This window comes from Microcaecilia unicolor, chromosome 6 (assembly GCF_901765095.1).
Source record: "Microcaecilia unicolor chromosome 6, aMicUni1.1, whole genome shotgun sequence".
Classification (NCBI taxonomy): domain Eukaryota; kingdom Metazoa; phylum Chordata; class Amphibia; order Gymnophiona; family Siphonopidae; genus Microcaecilia; species Microcaecilia unicolor.
In genome coordinates this window covers 107872501-107894506 of record NC_044036.1, presented here as the reverse complement: position 1 = coordinate 107894506, position 22006 = coordinate 107872501, and positions in this window count along the sequence as shown.

Genomic DNA, 22006 nt, shown 5'->3' with positions numbered 1-22006 from the left:
GCAGCCACGCATAACGCTTGGCTGCTCTGCACTGGCTTCCCCACCTTAGGAAGGAAATCGTGTGCAAATGAGCTAACAGCGAGCAGCTCATTTGCATGTGATTTCCTTCATGCATGCCTGTTACTTTTGGAATTGCTAATGGATCGGTAAGGGAAGGGCTTTTTCCGTTCAGTTAGTTCATCAGTTAATCCACTGCAGTGCCCCCTAAAATGCCCGGTTGGTGTCCTGGTATGTCAGGGGGACCAGTGCACTACGAATGCTGGCTCCTCCCATGACCAAATGAGTTGGATTTGGTCGTTTTTGAGATGGGTGTCCTCGTTTCCATTATGGCCGAAAACCGGGGACGACCATCTCTAAGGTTGACCATCTCAACATTTAGGCGACCATCTCTAAGGTCGACCTAAATGTTGAGATTTGAGCGTCCCTGACCGTATTATTGAAATGAAAGATTGCCGCCCATCTTGTTTCGATAATACGGGTTTCCCTGCCCCTTCACGGGGCCATCCTGCGATGACACCCTCATGAAAACGTGGGTGCCCAATTTGATTATGCCCCTCCTTGTCATTTACCTTAGTTCTGTGCTAGGAACTGTGGAAGGTTGCATAACTGAGGTGAGGAAAAACTTTGAACAGAGAGAGAGGCTCATTTTCAAAGCACATAGTCTCAAGTTTACATAGGTTACTATGGGGCTCATTTTCGAAAGAGAAAAATGTTCAAAAAGTATCATAAAGCAGAATTTAAAATTCTTCTTAAAACATCCAAATCAGTATTTTCAACATCTATTTTGCAAATGTTTACCTATGCAATTCATCTGCAGTGCATCCAGATTATAAGGGAGCATTTTGGGGAACAGGTTTAGGGCATTCCTATCACTTAGATGTTTTACAGCCATAATGGAACAAAATGAAAACATCTAGGGCTAAAACTTCAACATTTTGATCTATTCTGTTTTTAGAATGAATAAAGTACAAAAAGGTGCCCCAAACTGACCACTGGAGGGAATCAGGGATGACCCCCTTACTCCCCCAATGTTCATTAACTCCCTCTCACCCCCAAATATGTGAATAAAAATAGTACTTACCAGACTCTATTAGAGGTAGCATACAGATCCCTAGAGTACTGTAGTGGTCAGTGCATTGCACTGTAGAGGAGACCCAGGCCATATCTCACCCTACTTATGACACTTGTGGTGGAAACTGTGAGCCCCCACCAAAACTCATCAAAAACCTACTCTACCCACATATAGGTGACCTCTTCACATATAAGGGCTATTGTTGTAGTGTACATTTGGGGGCGGTGGGTTTTGGAGTGCTCAGCAGACAAGATAAGGGGGTAATAGTGAGATGTGTACATGTGAGCTTTTATATAAAGTCTACAGCAGTGCCACCTTGGGTGCTTCATTGCTCTCCTGGGATGTCTGTGTGGCCAGTCTACTAAAATTGCTGTCTCCTCCTATATCCTAATGGCTTGATTTTGTGCATTATGCACGAGGACTTTTTTTTTTTTTAAACATGGACCAAAATGATAAATGCACAGAGCAGAAAACCACCTAGCACATGGCCATTTTAGAATAAAACATTTGTTTTGCTGTTTTGGAAATGGCTATATTTCCTATTCAGATTTGGGACGTTTAGCGCAAAATGGCAGATTCTATTTATGGCACTTAAAAAAATCTGTGCAGAAAACATTTCCACCTAAATGTATTCTATAAGATTTAGACATGGTATATAGATTACGCTTAGTTGATATCCCAGTACCTTAAACGATGTGCCTCTATTTACACCATTGAAAATGCAGCGTAAATCCCTGTTCATAGATGTATGTGGACTGGGCCATATTCTATAACATCGCATGCCCATTTTCCCGCCCATGGCCATGTCCCTTTTGAACTGCACATTTTACAATTTAAGCACAACTTATTACAGAATACACTTAGCAAGTGCTGTTAAAAATGCTGATTTGCTGGTTAAGCCAATTAAGTTTTGCGCGTTGTTATGGAATATGCTTTAGATTTTGGCACAATATGTAGAATCCGGCAGAAAATGTCCAAAGTCTGGCTTAGATGTCATATCGAAAATGCCCCTCCACATAACTTTGTAAGTCTATGTGCTTTGAAAATAAGCACCATAATATATTTTTTCTAGGGAAGTGCATTCATTAGCGTATATTCAGTTCATTAGTGAGCTAGATTGATTTAATGCACATTAAGGTACAGATTAACATGCATTGTTGATTAGAATGTATTAAAGTTCTAATGAGCATTAACAATTTTTTAAATTAAAAATAATGTGTGAATATATCTGAGAATTGGGGGGAAAAAAGCCCAAGCAATCTGAAAATGAACCAACAAATTATGCCTTGTGCATGCAAATCCCTATTTTCTACATTTCAGTTCACATTGATCAAATGTTGGCACTGCAATATGCCCCTCCTACCCCATAGTGATACCCTTCTTTCCTTACATAATCCATCATGCTAATGCCAAGAAGAAGAAGAAGAAGCACCAGATACAGCAAAGACAAAAAGGAAGAACAGAGTAGCTTTTGGGCTCAGATGGAGGAGATTGAAGCTGACAAGATCATTTCTGTGTCTCTCCTATGCTTTACAACAGGAGTGAGCAACCTTTTTAGATAGAGGGCTGAATGAATGTCAGTACTATCCCTAGAGGGCCTCTCACAGAAATTTAACAAATGAGCCATATAATTCATTACCAACAAAACATACCAGTTATGAAAAACAGAAAATAGCTCTAGAAAACCTAATTGAATTAAAAACAAAAAGAATAATTTATAAGGTTTCATCAGGAAACTCACTTTGCAGAATAGCAATTGAATGGCAGCTAAATGTTCTTAGACTGCAGCTTTAGACATTTTAATTGACAGCTTTTAGGCTTATTTTTGAAAGAGAAAGGCGCCCATCTTTCGACATAAATCAGGAGATGGGCGTCCTTCTCCCAGGGTCGCCCAAATCGGCATAATCAAAAGCAGAATTTTGGGCGTCAACTGCTTTCCGTCGCGGGGACGACCAAAGTTCACTGGGGTGTGTCAGAAGCGTAGCGAAGGCGGTACTGGGGCGTGCCTAACACATGGGCGTCCTCGACTGATAATGGAAAAAAAGAAGGGCGTCCCTGACGAGCAATTGGCCGACTTTACTTGGTCCATTTTTTGTTATGACCAAGCCTCAAAAAGGTGCCAAAACTGACCAAATGATCACCAGAGGGAATCGGAGATGACCTGCTCTTACTCCCCTAGTAGTCACCAACCCCCTCCCACCCTAAAAAAACTTTTTAAATATTTTTTGCCAGCCTCTATGCCAGCCTCAAATGTCATACCCAGCTCCATGACAGCAGTATGCAGGTCCCTGGAGCAGTTTTAGTGGGTGTAGTGCACTTCAGGCAGGCGGACCCAGACCCATCCCCCCCTACCTATTACACTTGTGGTGGTAAATGTGAGCCCTTCAAAACCCACCAGAAACCCACTGTACCCACATGTAGGTGCCCCCTTCACCCCTTAGGGCTATGGTAGTGGTGTACAGTTGTGGGGAGTGGGTTTGGGAGGGGTTGGGGGGCTTAGCACCCATGGTAAGGGAGCTATGTACCTGTGAGCAATTTATGAAGTCCACTGCAGTGCCCCCTAGGATGCCCGGTTGGTGTCCTGGCATGTCAGGGGGATTAGTGCACTACGAATGCTGGCTTGGATTTGGTCGTTTCTGAAATGGGCGTCCTCAGTTTCCATTATTGCCGAAAATCGGGGACAACCATCTCTAAGTTCGACCTAAATTTTGCGATTTGGGAGTCCCTGACTGTATTATCGAAACAAAAGATGGACACCCATTTTGTTTCGATAATACGGGTTTCCCCGCCCCTTCGTCGGGACGTCCTGCGAGGACGTCCTCAGGAAAACTTAGGCACCCCTTTCGATTATGCCCCTCTTTGTGAACCAGTAGGATGTTCCTCTTTTTTTTTCTTAAGGGACAGATGAATAATTACTAAAATAACTAAGCTTCTGTGTAAGAGCTTTTAACTGCCAGCAGCCCTCTGTGTCCTCCTCTCCCTTCCATGTCAGCATCTCCTCTATCTCCAAATTCCTTAGTCACACATGCAGAACACAAATATTCCCTCTTCAAACATAGGAATGACCACAAACAAAAGTAGAAATATGAATGCAAAAATTAATGTGGAATCCCAAATAGCCAGCCTCTGCATGCAACACTGCATCAGAAAATAACAGTACGGTTCAGCATATAAAGATATTTTCTTCTACCTTTGTTGTTTGGTGATCTTATTTTTTTTTCTTATCATCTTGGTACCAGTCTCTACCTCCTCTGATCCTGACATCACCTTTTGTCTCTCTCTCTCCCTTGCTCCCCCCAAGCCTACATCGTTCCCTTTTGCTGCCATTGCCTCTGTCGTGTTTATGAATCTGGGTACGTGGGAGAGATGAAAAGTATCAGGCCCAGCACATATGATAATTTCAGCACCAAGGAGCCTTGGCACCCACATGCATGAAGATCCTGTTCGGCTCGCCCCCTCTGATGGGCTCTGTATTTGTCAGAGGGGGCGGGACAAGCAGCTCCTCAGTGTTGAAGTTATCACCAGTACTGAACCTGGTTCTTTTTCATTGCTCCTGCAAGCCCAGAAAGGAGACAGACATATCAGCTTGTGGGCTACACAGAATTAAATATGCAGCCTGTGGGTCGTAGGTTGCCCACCTCTACTTTACAGTGATAGAACAATGTTGAGAAAATTAAAGCCATGATAGCAGCATAAGGAAAGATGAGCAATAGAGCAATTCAGTACCTCCTGACTGTTCTTTGTTACAACAGCTGAAACCCTCTGATAATTATTTAGTTGTTATTATTGTTGTTATTATTATTATTATTATTTATTAGAATTTATTTACTGCATTGTTAAAAAAATTCACCCAAGTTATTGTATGGCAAGAATAAGACAAGCATAGACAACAGACAATTACAACACTAAAAATATTAAAATAACAATACACACCTCTGTTTACTAAGCTGTGCAGCAATACCAACACAATCCATTCAAAGTTAATTAAAACATCTTAACAGAGTGCTTTGGGTGTAAGTAGAGGTGGAACATATAGACAAATATGGTACACTAATAGGAGTTAGATAGAAAATAAGGGTGACTGAAGGAAAATTGCACTTGGAATCAGATGAGGTGCATTAAAATGATCCTGGTTAGAGAAGGAGTGGATAAGCAGGGCCTGCTTCAGTATGTGCAGCTGGTTTTAGTCCATCTGTATGTTGCCTCTTCCATTAAATGCTATGGAGAACAGCCAAGCTTTCAGCTGCTTCCTTGAGTAGTGAGATCTTTTCTGAGAGTACATTTCAGAGTGTGGGGGCTACTCCAGAGAAAGATCATTGATAGGTGTCACATTGCATGATTTGATTTGGAGCAGGTATGGTTAGGGATATTCCTTGGGTGAATCTTAGCAACCTTATTTATAAAAGCACCCTCTGGCAGTGTAGCTTGCGGGAGAAGCTGCTGCTAGAATATCCTCAATTTCAGCAGCAAAAGTAGCACATTCCATCCTCCATTGATATTATGGTTGAGTAACCTCATTACTGCAAGCCACTGTAAAATTGATGAGATGGTCTTCCAATGTATGGTCCTCAGGAAATGCTATGTATATCTGTCACTAGCAGCATAACATAAGAACATAAATGTTGCCATACTGGGACAGACCGAAGGTCCATCAAGCCCAGTATCCTGTTTCCAATTCAGGTTACAAGTACCTGGCAAGATCCCAAAACAGTAAAATAGATTTTATGCTGCTTATTCTAGAAATAAACAGTGGATTCTCCCAAGTCTATCTTAATAATGGCTTATGGACCTTTCTTTAAGGAAGTTATCCAAACCTTTTTTAAATCCTTCTAAGCTAACTGCTTTTACCACATTCTCTGGCAACGAGTTTAATTACATGTGAAGTGAAGAAATATCTTCTACAAATTGTTTTAAATTTACTACTTAATAGTTTCATTGTGTGCCCCCTAGTCCTAGTATTTTTTGAAAAGAGTATACAATTGATTCACGTCCATCCATTCCAATCACCATTTTATAGACTATCATATCTCTCCTCAGCCATCTCTTCTCCAAGCTGAAGAGCCCTAGCTGCTTTAGACTTTCCTCATAGGGAAGTCGACCCATCCCCTTTAACATTTTTGTCATCCTTCTCTTTACCTTTTCTAATTCCATTATATCTTTTTTGAGATGTGGTGACCAGAATTGCAGAGTTACAACATGTAGCAAAACAAAGGCATTTGCTTTCCCAACAATACCTAACATTCTATTTGCTTTCTTAGCCGCTGCTGCACACTGAGCAGAGGGTTTCAAAATATCAACAATGATGACACCTAGATCCTTTTCCTAGTCGGTGACCTTAGTATCACATAGCTACAGTTTGGGTTCTTCTTTCCCACATGCATAGCTTTGCACTTGCTCACATCAAATGTCATCTGCCATTTGAATGCCCAGTCTCCCAGTCTCATAATGTCCTCTTACAAGTTTTCACAATCCTATTGTGATTTAACAACTTTGAATAACTTTGTATCATCAGCAAATTTAATTAGCTCACTAGTTATTTCTATTTCTAGATCATATATAAATATGTTAAAAAGCAGCGGTCCCAGCACAGACCCCTGGGGAACCCCACTATCAACACTTCTCCATTGAGAATACTGACAATTTAACCCAACTCTCTGTTTTCTTTTAAACAATTTTTAATCCACGATAGGAATTTAATTTCTATCCCATGACTCCCTAATTCCCTCAAGAGTCTTTCTTGAGGTACTTTGTCAAATGCCTTTTGAAAATCTAGATATACGATATCAACCGGCTCACCTTTATCCATGTTTGTTCACCCCCTTCAAAGAAATGTAGTAGATTGGTGAGGCAAGATTTCCCTTCATTAAATTCATGTTGGTTTTCTCTCATTAATCCATATTTATGTATATGCTCTGTAATTTTGTTCATTATAACAGTCTCTACCATTTTGCCCAGCACCTACATTAGGCTCACCGGTCTATAATTTCTTGGACCATCTCTTCAACCCTTTTTAAAAATTGGCATTACATTGGCCACACTCCAATCTTCTGGTACCGTGCTTGATTTTAAAGATAAATTACATATTACAATAGTTCTGCAAGTTCATTTTACAATTCTATCAGTACTCTGGGATGTATACCTTTCAGTCCCGGCAGTTTGCAACTCTTCAATTTGTCCAATTGTCCCATTACATCTTCCAGTTTTACAGAAATTTGATTCAGTTTCTCTGACTTGTCAGCACTGAATACCATTCGTAACATTGGTATCTCTCCCACATCTTCCTTAGTGAAGACCGAAGCAAAAAATTCATTTAATCTCTCCGCAATAGTCTTGTGTTCCCTGAGTGCCCCTTTTACCCCTCTGTCATCCAGCGGTCCAACTGATTCTTTTGCTGACTTCTTGCTTCTAATATGCTTAAAAATATTTTTACTATGTGTTTTTCCCTCCAAAGCAACCTTCTTTTCGAAGTCTCTCTTTGCCTTCCTTATTAGCACTTTACATTTTGCTGTTCCTTTTATTTTCAGTCTCTTATTTTAGCTCTAATAGCTTCCTTTTTGAATATGTGGAACATATCTGGCTTGGGCTTCTAGGATAGTATTTTTGAACAGCATCCATGGCTGATGTAAATTTTTGACCTTTGCAGTTACCTTTTTACCCAAACTTACCATAATAATTAATAACAGGGACTCTAACACATCACTACTTACTAGAGAATCTGTTTTTTGATTTATCAAATTGTTTAATCAGTCTGTTTTTTGATTTATCGAACTGATTATATCCATTGTGTTACATTTGTTCTTTAAGTAACCAATTGTTTTATCTACTCTTGATTGACGATGTTAGGATGTATTATTGTAAGCCACATTGAGTCTGCAAATAGGTGGGAAAATGTGGGATGCAAATGCAACAAATAAATAAATTCCTTTAAGTTTGTTTTTTTAACCGTTCTTCTCATTTTATCATAGTCTCCTTGTTGAAAGTTAAATGCTAATATATTGGATTTCATGTGTGTACTTACTCCAGAGTTTATATCAAATCTGATCATGTTGTAATCACTGTTGTCAAGTGGCCCCAATACCATTACCTCCTGCACCAGATTATGTGCTCCACTAAGGGCTAGATCTAGAATTTTTCTCCTTCTTATTGGTTCCTGAAAGATCTGTGAGTGTTTTCTCCCTTCAACTGTTACTACATACTAAAAAATCTAACCACCTTATAATTGAAAGAGAAAAACGCCTAGATTTCGACCCAAATCGGGAGATAGACGTTTATCTCACAAAAATGAATAAATCGGTATAATGGAAAGCCGATTTTGGTCGTTTTCAACTGCACTCCATCGCGGAAATGTACAAAGTTGACGGGGGCGTGTTGGAGGCATGGCGAAGGTGGAACTGGGGCATGGTTATCGGCCGAGGAGAGATGGGCGCCTTTCGCCGATAATGGAAAAAAAGTATGCGTTTGTAGCTAGAATTTAGGGCACTTTTCCTGGACCCTGTTTTTTCACGAATAAGGCCCCAAAAAGTGCCCTAAATGACCAGATTACCACCAGAGGGAATCGGGGATGACCTCCTCTGACTCCCCCAGTGGTCACTAACCCCCTCCCACCACAAACAATGATGTTTCACAACTTTTTATTTTTACCCTCAAATGTCATACCCACCTCCCTGGCAGCAGTATGCAGGTCCCTGGAGCAGTTGTTAGGGGGTGCAGTGGACTTCAGGCAGGTGGACCCAGGCCCATCCCCCCCTACCTGTTACAATTGTGCTGCTTAATGCTTAGTCGTCCAACCCCCCCAAACCCACTGTACCCACATGTAGGTGCCCCCCTTCACCCCTTAGGGCTATTGTAATGGTGTAGACTTGTGGGCAGTGGGTTTTGAGGGGGATTTGGGGGGCTCAACACACAAGGGAAGGGTGCTATGCACCTGGGAGCTCTTTTACCTTTTTTTTTGTTTTTGTAAAAGTGCCCCCTAGGGTGCCCGGTTGGTGTCCTGGCATGTGAGGGGGACCAGTGCACTACGACTCCTGGCCCCTCCCATGAACAAATGCCTTGGATTTATTTGTTTTTGAGCTGGGCGCTTTCATTTTCCATTATCGCTGAAAACCAAAAACGCCCAGCTCACAAATTGTTGAATAAAACATGGACGTCTATTTTTTGCGAAAATACGGTTCGGTCTGCCCCTTCACGGACCCGTTCTCGGAGATAAACGCCCTTGGAGATAGACGTTTTCATTCAATTATGCCCCTCCACATCAACTAAAATCAGATCTTATATACCACCAAACTACCCTTTCCAGGGTTCAGTGCAGTTTACAACATATATATTAAAACAACAAATAAACAATTCATTGAACAATTAAAAACCATCACATATCACTCTTTTGGAAACAAAAAGTTTTTAACTTCTTTCTAACACTAAGATAATTGTTATCCAACCTAATAACAAGGGGTAGTGATTTAAGTACATAAGTATTGCCACACTGGGACAGACCACAAAGGTCCTTCAAGCCCAGCATCCTGTTTTCAACAGTGGCCAATCCAGGTCATAAGGAAATTCCATACGATATGCATTTCTCAATATTCCCTTGATTTCTGCCCTATTGGTTTGTTGAAAGGTGCAGATGATGGTGTAAAATAGGGAGAAATTCAGCATATTATCTACATGAATTTATCACTGCTGTACCAAATTTTGGGTTTTTAAGTGCATGAGTGCCATTTCCTATGCAGCCTTTTTCTGTTCTAGGTGTCCAGCCAATAAGATAAGTTTGCCTTTAGATTCTTCTGGTCTTGTTTCCTGTTTTTTGTTTGTTTGTATGTATGTATGTATGTATGTATGTTTGTTTGTATTGCTATCTCAGAGCTCCAAGGTTGCCCTTTTGGTGAACTTTTTGTTTCCTGCACCTGCTTGGAAACCCAGACCTTCTTGCACTGGAACTTTTAAGATACTTGGGCAATTAATAGAAATAGAACAAAATAAAACACGGAAAAAAATAAGATGATACCTTTGTTATTGGACATAACTTAATACATTTTTTGATTAGCTTTCGAAGGTAGCCCTTCTTCGTCAGATCGGAAATAAGCAAATGATGATAGATGACAGTATATATAAGTGAAACATCAAAGCATTTGTAACAGCTGTTCTCCGTCGACTGAAACTCCTGATGCAGGCCTAACGGCCGAAACACAGCATTTGTGTCATAGTCTTTGGGTCCTCCAGTGATGTCACTCATTTCTCAAGGAAGGACCTCATGTAATCCATATAGGTAGTTTCCAATCCCTCTTATAGACAAATAGGTTTGGAAAATCTCAGGGTTCCATTTATGCCTTCTTAAACATTTTATTGTCTCCTTATATACAATTCTTTCAAAGTTAAGAGTATGTTGCCATGTTTTTGCTTGTGACTTAAACTTATTTTTCAAAATAGGGAGAGGGAGGTTTTGGAAGAAAATCTGGAGATGAATTGTTTGTTGTCTTGAAGAAAACACTCATTGGTGTCTATTCAATAGATTGTTCTTAAATGCTTTGGGTTTAGAATGATAAGCCATCTCCACAGCTTTCATTCTGTCGGCATGTGTCTGAATGAAGAGGTTCTTCCTATTCAGATGATCGCTCATACTTTTGATTCCTCTGATTTCTGCAGTTTTCAGGACAACATTTTATTATCTACATATCATTTGTGAAATTTGGCACTAAGTCATCTTGGGACCTAGATATAGTGGATCAGGCACTAGTTATCAATTCACTGGATTATTGTAATGGATCTGACAGCTTTAACAATGAAGAGATTGCAGCTCACGTAGAAATTGCTGCCAGGATAGTTGTGTTTAAAATCCTGTCTCAATTATATTCCTGCTACATAACTTACAATGATTCCCTGTTGCCTTTCGTATTCACTTTAAGGTATTTGTACCTAGCTTTAAAGCTTTGTATGAACTTGTACCAGTAGCTATTGTTCCAGTGTTCTAATCTATACTGTTGGTTCATTATTTTATTTATTTGAAAGGCTCATACTGTCTTTCCCAAAAACAGAAAGTTGGTTCAGGAGCAAACCTTGGCCTGCTCTGTATAAACAAAAAGAGAGATTCCAAATATACAGGGACCGTAGAATTAATAATCCTGTAAATTCTATTCTTTGACCAACTGGGAACCAATGAACAGACTCCAACATTAGATGAATTTAGTCCAGAATATGGCAGATCATATGGTATCTGGAGTTGTTCTGTAACATCTGGACTAAATACATCCATTGCAGCTGCAGTTTAGTCAGTACAACAAAGTTACTGTAGTGCAGCCAAGAACTAATAAAGGCATTAGTGATAATAAGTATATTGTTTTGAGCTACTGTTGACCATTGGACTCTCGTTCTGCTTCTTTGGCCACAAATCAATCCTAATCCACTGGGTTAATCCACTAATAAAATGATTCTCAATAGTCTACAGTAATCTTCAGTGATCCAGCAATAGATCCATCCATGATAATAATCCAACAGTAAGTTAATACACAATAGATCTATCCAACATAGCCCAGCTGAAGGGCCTCTCACATCTGAAAAAAGAGAGAGAGATTAGTTTCCACTCTTCTGGGTTCTCCTGATGTCAGGACCTTCTTTGAGACCCCTCTAATTAGGGTGAGCATAAGAGCATCTATATTCCACACATCTCCGGGCTCTGTGCAGTCAGGTGGTACACCAATATTCCCACCCTTGTCCCTCTTGGGTCTAATAGGGACCTGTTCCCCTTTTCTTGGGTCTTGCTTGCAAACAGAGTCTTCAGTTCATCTGCATATGCAAATCAAATGCTAATCTTGGTCTTGGTTCTGTGGCTGGGTATTTGTTGTTTGCTTCCAACACTCAGGGAATTATACAGATAGATTATTGAAAAAGTTATTGCCCCCCTCCTACCACTTCTCACATAGCTTTCCTACTTAGCTACAATTGTTCTAGCAGGGTCCCAATACCCTCACCCTAACTGTGTGAGTGGGTCAAGGGACTGACCTCACACCCAGGTTGTCTTCTTTTGTGGGTTATTTATTTTGTGTTTAAATATATTTTCTCAGAGTTGAGGGTTGCTGCTGTTTGCTTGTGATGGGACATATACCCCATCACAGCTATCTAGAGCCTTACAGTTTTCCCAGACTTCAATGTTAGAGGTTCAAGAAGTGTGCAAAATGGAATGTACAAATCTAAAATGCAGCTTTTTTTTTGTTTTCTGCCCTACAGTTATGGAACTCTTTGCCACAAAGGGTTATTGTGTGTTTCTGAAATATAGTTCATGATATGGCTTTTTGCCAGAACATTTTAGGTAGATATACACGTGCACAAAAACATTTTATTTGCTTTTGGAAAATTTGTTTTTTTTAAAATAATTTTTCATTTATTTGTTTGATCTACATATTTGTGTTTACCATAGGGAGTGGAATAAGGCTAATTACTGGAGTCATGGTTTGACCAATGTTTTGCACAACACAGCCCGCCCGGTATACAGTACTATTTAACCGGATAGGATCGGCTTCTAGCCAGTTAAATAGCCTTAAGCCAGCTAAGTGCTAATATTAAGTGCTAGATAGCTGGCTATCTTGGCTCAATATTGGCACTTAGCAACTAGCCTGTCACCAGCTATGTCACGTGACATAGCTGGTTTGCAACAATATTCACTGGCTGACCGGATAAGTATAGTGGCAAGACAGACCCACATAAATAGCAGATCTACCTTTGGCTGTTATAAATTATCTGGTTGGCCAATGAATATTGGCTTAACTGGCTATAATCATAGTGGTCCCAAAAAAATCCCTGGAAATTCAATTCCAGTGGCTGGATATGGCCTGGCATTTAATTTCTGGGTTTGCCGTCGACTGCAGAAGTTATACAGGCTGCCTCCCATGGTCTGAATATCAGCCCCAGCATCAGCAACTAGAAAGTTAGGGGCAGGGCAAGAGATTTGTTTGTTTTGCCCCTCCAAACATAAAGGGTCATTTTACTAAAGAGTGTTGAGTAGCATACTACCAGGCTACCACAGAATGCATTAAAGTGTTTTACAGCGTTTTGTCTATTTGTGCATGCTAACCCATGTGTTACTTACTTTTTAATAATATTTTTGAAGGGGTGTGTCATGGGTGGAGAGTGGGCAGTCCTGCATTATCCAGCTAGTGGATAACGTAGAGTTAAAGCAGGAACACTTAGCACCTAGTATTAATTCTTTGCAGGTATAACTGCAATTAAAACAAAAGAAAAGGCCCTGAAAAAAAGCTACACTCAATCTGGGCTTAGCATTCAGGAAAGTCCCACGTTAACCCGCATCAAGCCCAGATTTTACCGTGGCTTAGTAAAATGATCCCAAGGATACCTATTGTTGAATGTTTTTCTTGAATAAACATACTATATATATTTTTTTTCAATTATATATTCAGACTGCTGGCCAACCCATGGAAAATTTTACATTGGAGTGACTGTCTATTGGATTGATAAGAGTCTTTAGAGAGGAAGTCTGCTTGTCTGTCCCTTGAAGGGTTCCCATACATTTAATGTTCATGCATCAGTTCTCAAGATATTCAAACAGAGTTTGCCATCAGATGAAAAATTATTAGAACAACAACAACAGACAATGATTCCAACTTTGTGAAAACCTTTTTTGTTATTGGATAACATGATGATAACAAAAATAAAGATAAATATATAAGTAATGAATTAGACAGCACTAAGTCTAATGCACATGATGATCATGACAATGATGATGATAAAGTATTTGCTATATGGAAGTCAAGTGTTTCAGAGAGTCGCTCAATTTAAAACCTGCAGACCCAGTCAGAAAACATCAATAATTTGAAGGAACTGTTTATCAGACTCAACAATCCGCTTTCTGCATTGTTGAACACCTTTTCAGCTGTGTTGGATTAATAACGAACAAGCGCATTAGCATCAGTGACAGTAATTTTCAAAAATTTAGTTTTACTAAAACCAAAGTGGATTGAATTGTAGAGCGATAAAGTTGTTGGGATAAAAACATTAAGAATAGTTACATTCCTCTTAGTTGAGGCACTCTTACTTTTTACTCAAAAAGTATTATACTGGGCAATAACTCTTATACTTTCACTTAAGTAAGGGGCCCTTTCACTAAGCTGCAATAAAGAGTGGCTTGAGCTATGACTAGTGCATGGGTTTCAGTGTGGCAGTAAAATGGCCAATTTTCATTTCTTCATTTAATATTACACAATAATTTTCCAATCAGTGTGTGTGGCCATTAGCATGGGAGCCTTTACCACACCTGTTTACTAATTGTACAGCGCTGCGTAACCCTAGTAGCGCTTTAGAAATGTTAAGTAGTAGTAGTAGTAGTAAGTGGTGAGGGCTTCCGTGCTTACCATGTGCTAATTGTTTGGTGCGCAGCAATGTAGCTGCACTAATCAATTAACACTGGGCATGCCTACTCTCCACCCCCCCCCCCCCAAACATGCCCCCAGTGCTAAAAAATATTTGGGAAGCGTGTACAGATGACAAAACTACCATGGGACATCTGAGTGCACCACATGGTACTGAATTTTCCTGCAAGGTAAGTACACATTAGTGCTTACCGCTGTTTAATTAAAAGACCCCTGAATTTTACAATGTGTTTTTCACTGTACTTTTACTTAAGTATTAAAATATACATTCATTTTTGCTTTTACTTAAGTACTTTAACCTAGTACCTTGAACAACAGTGGTTTTGAGACATACCTTTCAATCTAGGGGCTTCACAAACTTTAGAAATCAAATAAAATGCATTTTCCTCCAAAGTCAAAAAGGTAATTTTTTGTTTAACATGCAATCTATCCCATCCACTGAGAAAAATGATTTCCCCTATAAACAGTGCTTAGATGTTTATGCACCAATATTAGACTTGAAAAGAAGGATTTTAGAAAGGGTATGTTTCAGTTTGATACATAAGAGTTAAACGTCAGTTATTCCTTTCAGTTTTCAAGGACTGATCTAATTATTGGCACCTGAATTCCATGCTGGAAGAGCAGTCTCAAGCTGTTTCTAAGACAGGTGGATTCCATCATGGGATAAGGTTGCATTTTCTAATGAGCTAATTGACAGTTCATGGTTCAGTTAAAGAGAACCTATCCAACTGTATTAGCTGTTCAGATGAGGCTGCCTGGGGATGAAGAAAGATTGCCTGATAGAAGAATGAATAACAAATCAACACCAAAACCTATCTACAGAATATTCTGCAATAAAGACAATGCTTACAGTATTTCAGGTAAATTTGCAATAGGCTGTCTAATTGCATACTTTTCAGCCTTTATTTTTACTGACTGATCTCTACAGTGATATAAAGTAGTTTTTACAAAAATCCTTTCAACTACATTAATGGATGCAATTTTCTCAGCCATAAACTAGACAGGGTTGTACCAAAATAGCATTCAGAGAGATTCATGTAAAGTTGAAATACACAATGAGCTCATTTTCAAAAGAGAAAAAGGTCCAAAAGTGGCATAAATCTGCATTTTAACGTTAATTGGTATTTTCAAAAACAATTTAAAATGTTTTTCTATGAACATCAGAAGTGTGTTCAAATCACATGGGGGTGTGTCAGGGTGTGTTAAAGGAGGGATTTGGGCATTCCTAACACTTGGATGTTTGTCTGCCATAATGGAACAAAGCAAAAACATACAGGGTTAAAAGTTGGGCGTTTTGGTCTAGATCTGTTTTATTAATGAATAAGCCATAAAAAGTGCCCTAAATGACCAGAGGACCAATGCAGGAATAAAGGAATGATGTTGCAAAATAACTCTCCTCTCGTGTGTCTGGGCAAAAAACTCTTTATTTGGGAGTCAATCCCCTTCTTATATACTCTATGAATATTCATGGATATTACATGTATTATCATTACTATTGGTTACATTTTGCTTACACAACCATGATCATGCATTGCTTACAAGAACAACTCTACATGAACAGCTCGTGAACCTGCTCAGGAATGTACAAACATCACCTGCTATTCTGCTACTTTCTCAGGAAAGAACAAAAACATCACATGCTAGATTCTCAGGAATATACAAAACATCATCTGCTGCCTGTATCCAAATACATTCTATCTACATCTCCACCTTTTTTTTTTTTTTTTTTTTTTTTAATGAAATCTCCGTGGTGTGCCAGCTGGAGATGGAGGTGGAGATGTTTGTAATAGCTTATAAACATATTGAGCAGAGTGACGTGTTGGAGCGAATGGACGAGGAAAACATAAAGAAAAAAGGTTAGGAATGCATTGTATACAACAGCAAAAAATAGTGAAAACAAAAATACCAATGACTAAATACTGGATAATAGGGCGGAGCCAGGTCCAAGGGATCCATTGCCACAATTGATCCCATACATCAGAGAGTAGGTTATTATGAATAGTAATATGAGTAGTTAAATTCCGTAGGAAAGCTAATTGTTTGTCAATGGCCTTTGAATTGTCAGATAAATTAAAACAGCACATGTCCTGAAACTCTTCGCAACCATGATGGTTAAGTAATAAAAGATAATCAATGGCTGCTCGATTTTGTAAAACTCCATGACGTAATTGCTGTTGCTCAGCATTAAGTAAACTAATAGCAGTGGAGGTTGCATTGATTGATTTAATTGCCCAACAGGCTAATTCACGAATATTTTTTGCATTTGCCGCTGCCAATGCAGGGACACCTATTAATGAAAATGCAAGTGCCAGATATTCAGTTTGACTCAGAAATTTAACATTATCATTGCAATTGGCAGCAAGGGTCATACGCTTGGATCGCATATGTGAGGAGTTAGAAAATAAAATATGTTTACTGGGAAGTACCATAGTGAGTCGACTTAGACAGCATGTAGTACCATCAGATATATTAGCTGGAATATAATTAAAGGTATACATTCCACATGACCAAAACCAACCAGGGGGTAAATGAGTAAATTTATAAATATATGAAACATTTTCGTAGGAGCTACAATTTAACAAAGTTGGTCCAAAATTAACACAATTTGATCGGGTACAATTAACCATACGAGCACATGTCATATTGATACTAGCTATTTGATTGGTTCTCACATGCATTGCCAAAGTAGGCGGCAACAGGGTTTGTGTTCCCCAATTATGGTATTCATAAGAAGCATTTCGATAGGATGAATTAACAGGAAGCTGTGAATAAAACCAAGTATCATTTTGCATATCTTTAGGATCATGACATACTGGAATCAGGCAAGTTGCCAAAACTTCTCCAACTGCCTTTTGATGAGAAAGACAGAAATCAGTTTGGTTCAGTGAAATTGCAAACGCTTCCCAAATATTTTTTGTGGGAAGTAATTGTGACTGTCCACAAGGTATGTACAAACAACAACACAGTAGAAGCAATGTAATGGAATTAGCATTAAGCGCTGCAATAATAGCCACTACGAAGTTATCATCAGTCTTTTCAATATGAGCTTTTTCTAAAGTCTCTGTAGCTTGTTGACTCAAGGCTTTAATTTGTCCCCAAGTAACAGGAGCATTAGGTTGACGAGTCACTGACCGTTTGCGTGTTTGCATCTGCGGTCCTTGAAGGGTGAGTGTGAAATTGGGAATTGGGTTGTGAAGACCTTGATGCCACGACATGAGGTTTCACCCACTTTGCTGGAATCCACACCGGGCCAGAATCTGTTTGAACAGCAGCGTAACCACGACCCCAGGTAAGGAGAGGCACAGGGGAACTCCACTGATCAGAAGGTAGTTGTCGGTATATGACCAAAGGACGAGATAAAGGTGGGGCAGGAGTACGAAAATGTTGTTCAAATCTGGAAGAAAAAGTTTTTGTAGCAGGATTATTGATGAGATTGAGATGATTCAGTGTGTAAAGGATTTGTGCTAAGCATTCATCAATGCTTACTCTATGACGGAGAATACCGTCTTTTTTTGTAGTCAGATTACTTAAAGCAGTTTTCAGTGTGCGATTAGCACGTTCAACAATAGCTTGACCAGTGGAGTTATAGGGGATACCAAAAAGGTGCTCAATATGCCAGAGGGTCAGGAACTCCTGTAAGGAGGTGGAAGTATAAGCAGGGGCATTGTCTGTCTTGAGAGTTTTAGGAACACCCATGACCGCAAAAGCTTGGAGAAGATGAGAGCGGACATGAGATGTAGTTTCCCCTTTTTGTGCAGTGACCCACAAAAATCCAGAATGAGTATCAACAACCACATGAAGCTTAGACCATTGACCAAAAGGGGGAAAGTGAGTAACGTCCATTTGCCAGAGGCTATTAACTTCCAGACCACGAGGATTAACTCCAGGAAAAAAGGTAGTAGGAGCTGAAAAGGAACATTGTGGACAATTTTTGATAATAGCTCTAGCTTCTTCTAAAGAAATTTGAAACTGGCGAGCTAGGCTAGGTGCATTTTGATGATGAAGTTCATGACTGCAGTGTGCTGTGGAGAAAAAATGAAGATGGCGATCCGCTCGAGCATTCCCTTCAGACAGACCACCAGGAAAAGGTTGATGACTGCGGATATGACCTATAAAGAGAGAAGAAAGGCGATTCTCCAAGTAACCTTGGAGGGTTAACAGTAAAGCATAAAAAGAGGCATCCATTTTGAATGATACATAACTGTCGGGCATGCGACGGACAAGATTAGCACAATATTGACTGTCAACAATAAGATTCAGTGGTTGATCTGAAAATAAAGAAAGAGCCAGGATGATGGCAGCAAGCTCTGAACGTTGAGCAGAGGTTTGTGGAGAGGTAAATTTGACGTGCCATTTGTTCAGATTGTACCAAGTAACCACCCCACGAGTGGGACTACCATCTGTAAAGACGGTGAGAGCAGTAGGGAGTGGACGTAAAGAAATGGGATCATGAAGAGTGATTGGCAAAATGGATGTGCCCTGTATGCGAGGGTCTTTAGGATAGTGGCAATCTATAATACCAACATAAGTGGCTAAAATAAATTGCAAGTCGTCGGAGAACTGAATCATTTTTTCCCACTGCCACAAAGAATGAGGAATGATGAGTTTAAGAATGTCGAAACCAGTCATGAATGTTGCTCGCTCTCGAGCTTTAGTAATCAGCAAGGCTAGTTGCTGGGGCCATTGTGTAATAGTAGAATGGAGAGTATTCTGTAAATAGACCCATTCTATCAATGGAGGAGGAGGAGGAGGAGGAGTTGTATCTTGATATAAGACACCAAACGGTTGTCGGTGGGTGGGGTCTTTGAGAACGCAAAAACAAAAAAGGGCAAATGCATCTCGTCTATCTGTCCATTTTGTTTGTAAGATTTGATCCAATTGTGACAGAATTGTTTGTTGCGATGCAGTGAGTGTAATTAATTCAGCAGGTGTTTTATGACCTTTTAATGCGAGAAACAGGGGTTGTAAAAATTCTGTAGGAAGTTTCAAGTAGGGACGTAACCAATTGAGATTTCCTAAAATCTCTTGTAATTGATGTAATGTTGTGGGAGACTGTAAATTGAGATGAGGAGCGACAGGTTGGGCTGCAGCTTTAGTCATACGGAAACCTAGATATAAATAGGGTTCCTTTTCTTGAACCTTCTCTGAGGCAATTGTTAATCCTGAGGAGGCCAAGATAGAAATTAAAGTAGATTTCCAAGAAGGGGGAAGAGTTATCCCTGCAATTAGTATATCATCCATATAATGATATACCAAAAGTTGAGGGAAATAGGCACGAAATGGTTGCAAGACTTGATGAACATAGTATTGACAAATAGTGGGTGAATTTAACATTCCCTGGGGCAAAACTTTCCAACAATACCTAGTAGTAGGGTGTGCATTATTGTAAACAGGTACAGTAAAAGCAAAGTATTTATAATCTTTTTCCTGGAGAGGAATTGAAAAAAAACAATCCTTCAGATCTATAATAGCTAATTGATAATCATAAGGAATCAAATTAGGATTTGGAATACCACATTGTAACGGGCCCATTGGTTCTAAAATCGCATTAATAGCTCGTAGGTCATGTAAAAATCTCCATTTTCCGGATTTTTTCTTGATCACAAATACCGGAGTATTATATGGAGAATTGGTAGGCTCAATGTGATTTAATTGTAATTGTTCTTCCACCAATTGATGTAAAATCAACAGTTTTTCTCTGGTAATCGGCCACTGCTCTACCCAAACAGGTTTGTCAGTTTTCCATTCCAAAGGAAGAGAAAAAGACATATTTATGAACTGTTAATCAGGTAGGATCAATGATGCATCTAATTGTTCCAAAAGGTCACGACCCCATAAATTAAAGGGTACTTGTAAAATACAGGGCTTAATATGTCCTAGAACCTTGGTATCGTTAGGATATGTAATAGATAACCATTGAGAACTTTGGGAGGCTGACTGAGTTCCCCCTATTCCTGTCACATGTGAAGTATCTTCAATGGGCCATTCCACAGGCCATTGTTTATAAGCTATGACAGAAACATCCGCCCCGGTATCTAATATACCAACAAAGGGCTTTTGTTGCAATAAAAATTGAGCAGTGGGTCGTGCATTAGAAACCGGTTTTAAAACTGCACTTACCTGTCGCGTAGATCCAAAGCCCCCTGTACGAGAGACAGTAGAAGGAATAGGTGCTGTAAAATATGGTAAAATAATTAATTGTGCCCACGAGTCCCCGGGAGAAATTGTTAAAGGTGATGAGGACCATACTTGAATTTTAACAATGCCTGTGTAATCAGCATCAATAACTCCAGGGATAACATGAATACCTGCCTTCGATGCAGAGGAGCGAGGTAATACTAAACCTACAGTAGCCGCTGGAATGGGTCCTTTAAAGGTAGTATTATATACCAAAACTTCATGAGGTAAGATGGCAGTTTTACATTCCGCTGCAATAAGGTCAATTCCTGCACTACCTTGTGTAGCAGTAGTACTATGAGCAAAAGACCCTTGCACTCCCTTTGGACCGAGGTTAGGAGTTAACCCGGAGCAAAGTTTTTTGGGGGTGGCGGTGTGGAATTAATTGGATTAGAGCGACATTGATTGGCCCAATGATATCCTTTTTGACATCGAGGACATTTTCGAGAAGGTCGAGAAGGTCCTTTTGCAAAGTTGGCACCCCCTCCTGGGGCTCTACACTGAGCTCGAAAATGTCCTGGTTTCTTACAATTAAAACACGTCCCCCTGTGGCTTATTACCTTTTTGTATAGCTCCTGCTAACAAATTCATAGAATAACCATGAGTCCCCACATCTGCACATGCGCTCAATAAATCTGCTAAAGTAATTCCTGGGCGATGAGCTACAGTCTGCAATGCCTTTTTGCAATCTGAATTTGCATTTTCTTGGGCTAATTTAATCAATAACTCTGTTTGCGCATCAAGATTATCAATTTGCCTAGTTACAGCTTCCTGCAATCGATTAACAAATTGAAGGTAAGATTCGGTTGCACCCTGTTTAATTGATGCAAAAGATTTTGTTGGTTTATTCCCTTCTGGTGTTCTTTTAAATGCTCGCAAGATACAAGTGCCTATGGCTTGAAAACAGGTATCGTTTTGTTGAATTTGCATATCAAGGGTTGAAAATGGTCCCGATCCATAAATTTGATCAGGCACCAAATTAGTCCCAGTGATAAGTTGTGCTGCTTGCTTATATTCATTATCCCACACTACATATTGCGCAGGAGTTAACAGCATACGGAAAAGGTCTTTCCAATCTTTTGGAGTCATTAAGTAACCGTTACTAATCCCTTCTATCATGCCTTGAACAAATGAACTTTTTAAACCTGATTCTACGATAGCTCTACGTAATTCTCTCAAAACTTGATAAGGTAGAGCAGTCCATTCTGCATGATGTGTTTCGTTCCCTGCCTCTATTGTTGTAGTTCTAGTAACTGGGTATAAATTAGGATTAGGTTCCGAATTATCCCATAGATCATCGTTCCAAATGAATTCACCATTTTTTCGTGCTTGCTGTATACCTAATTGAATTAAACTAGGTCGTTCTACGCTCTTTGGTGTTTTG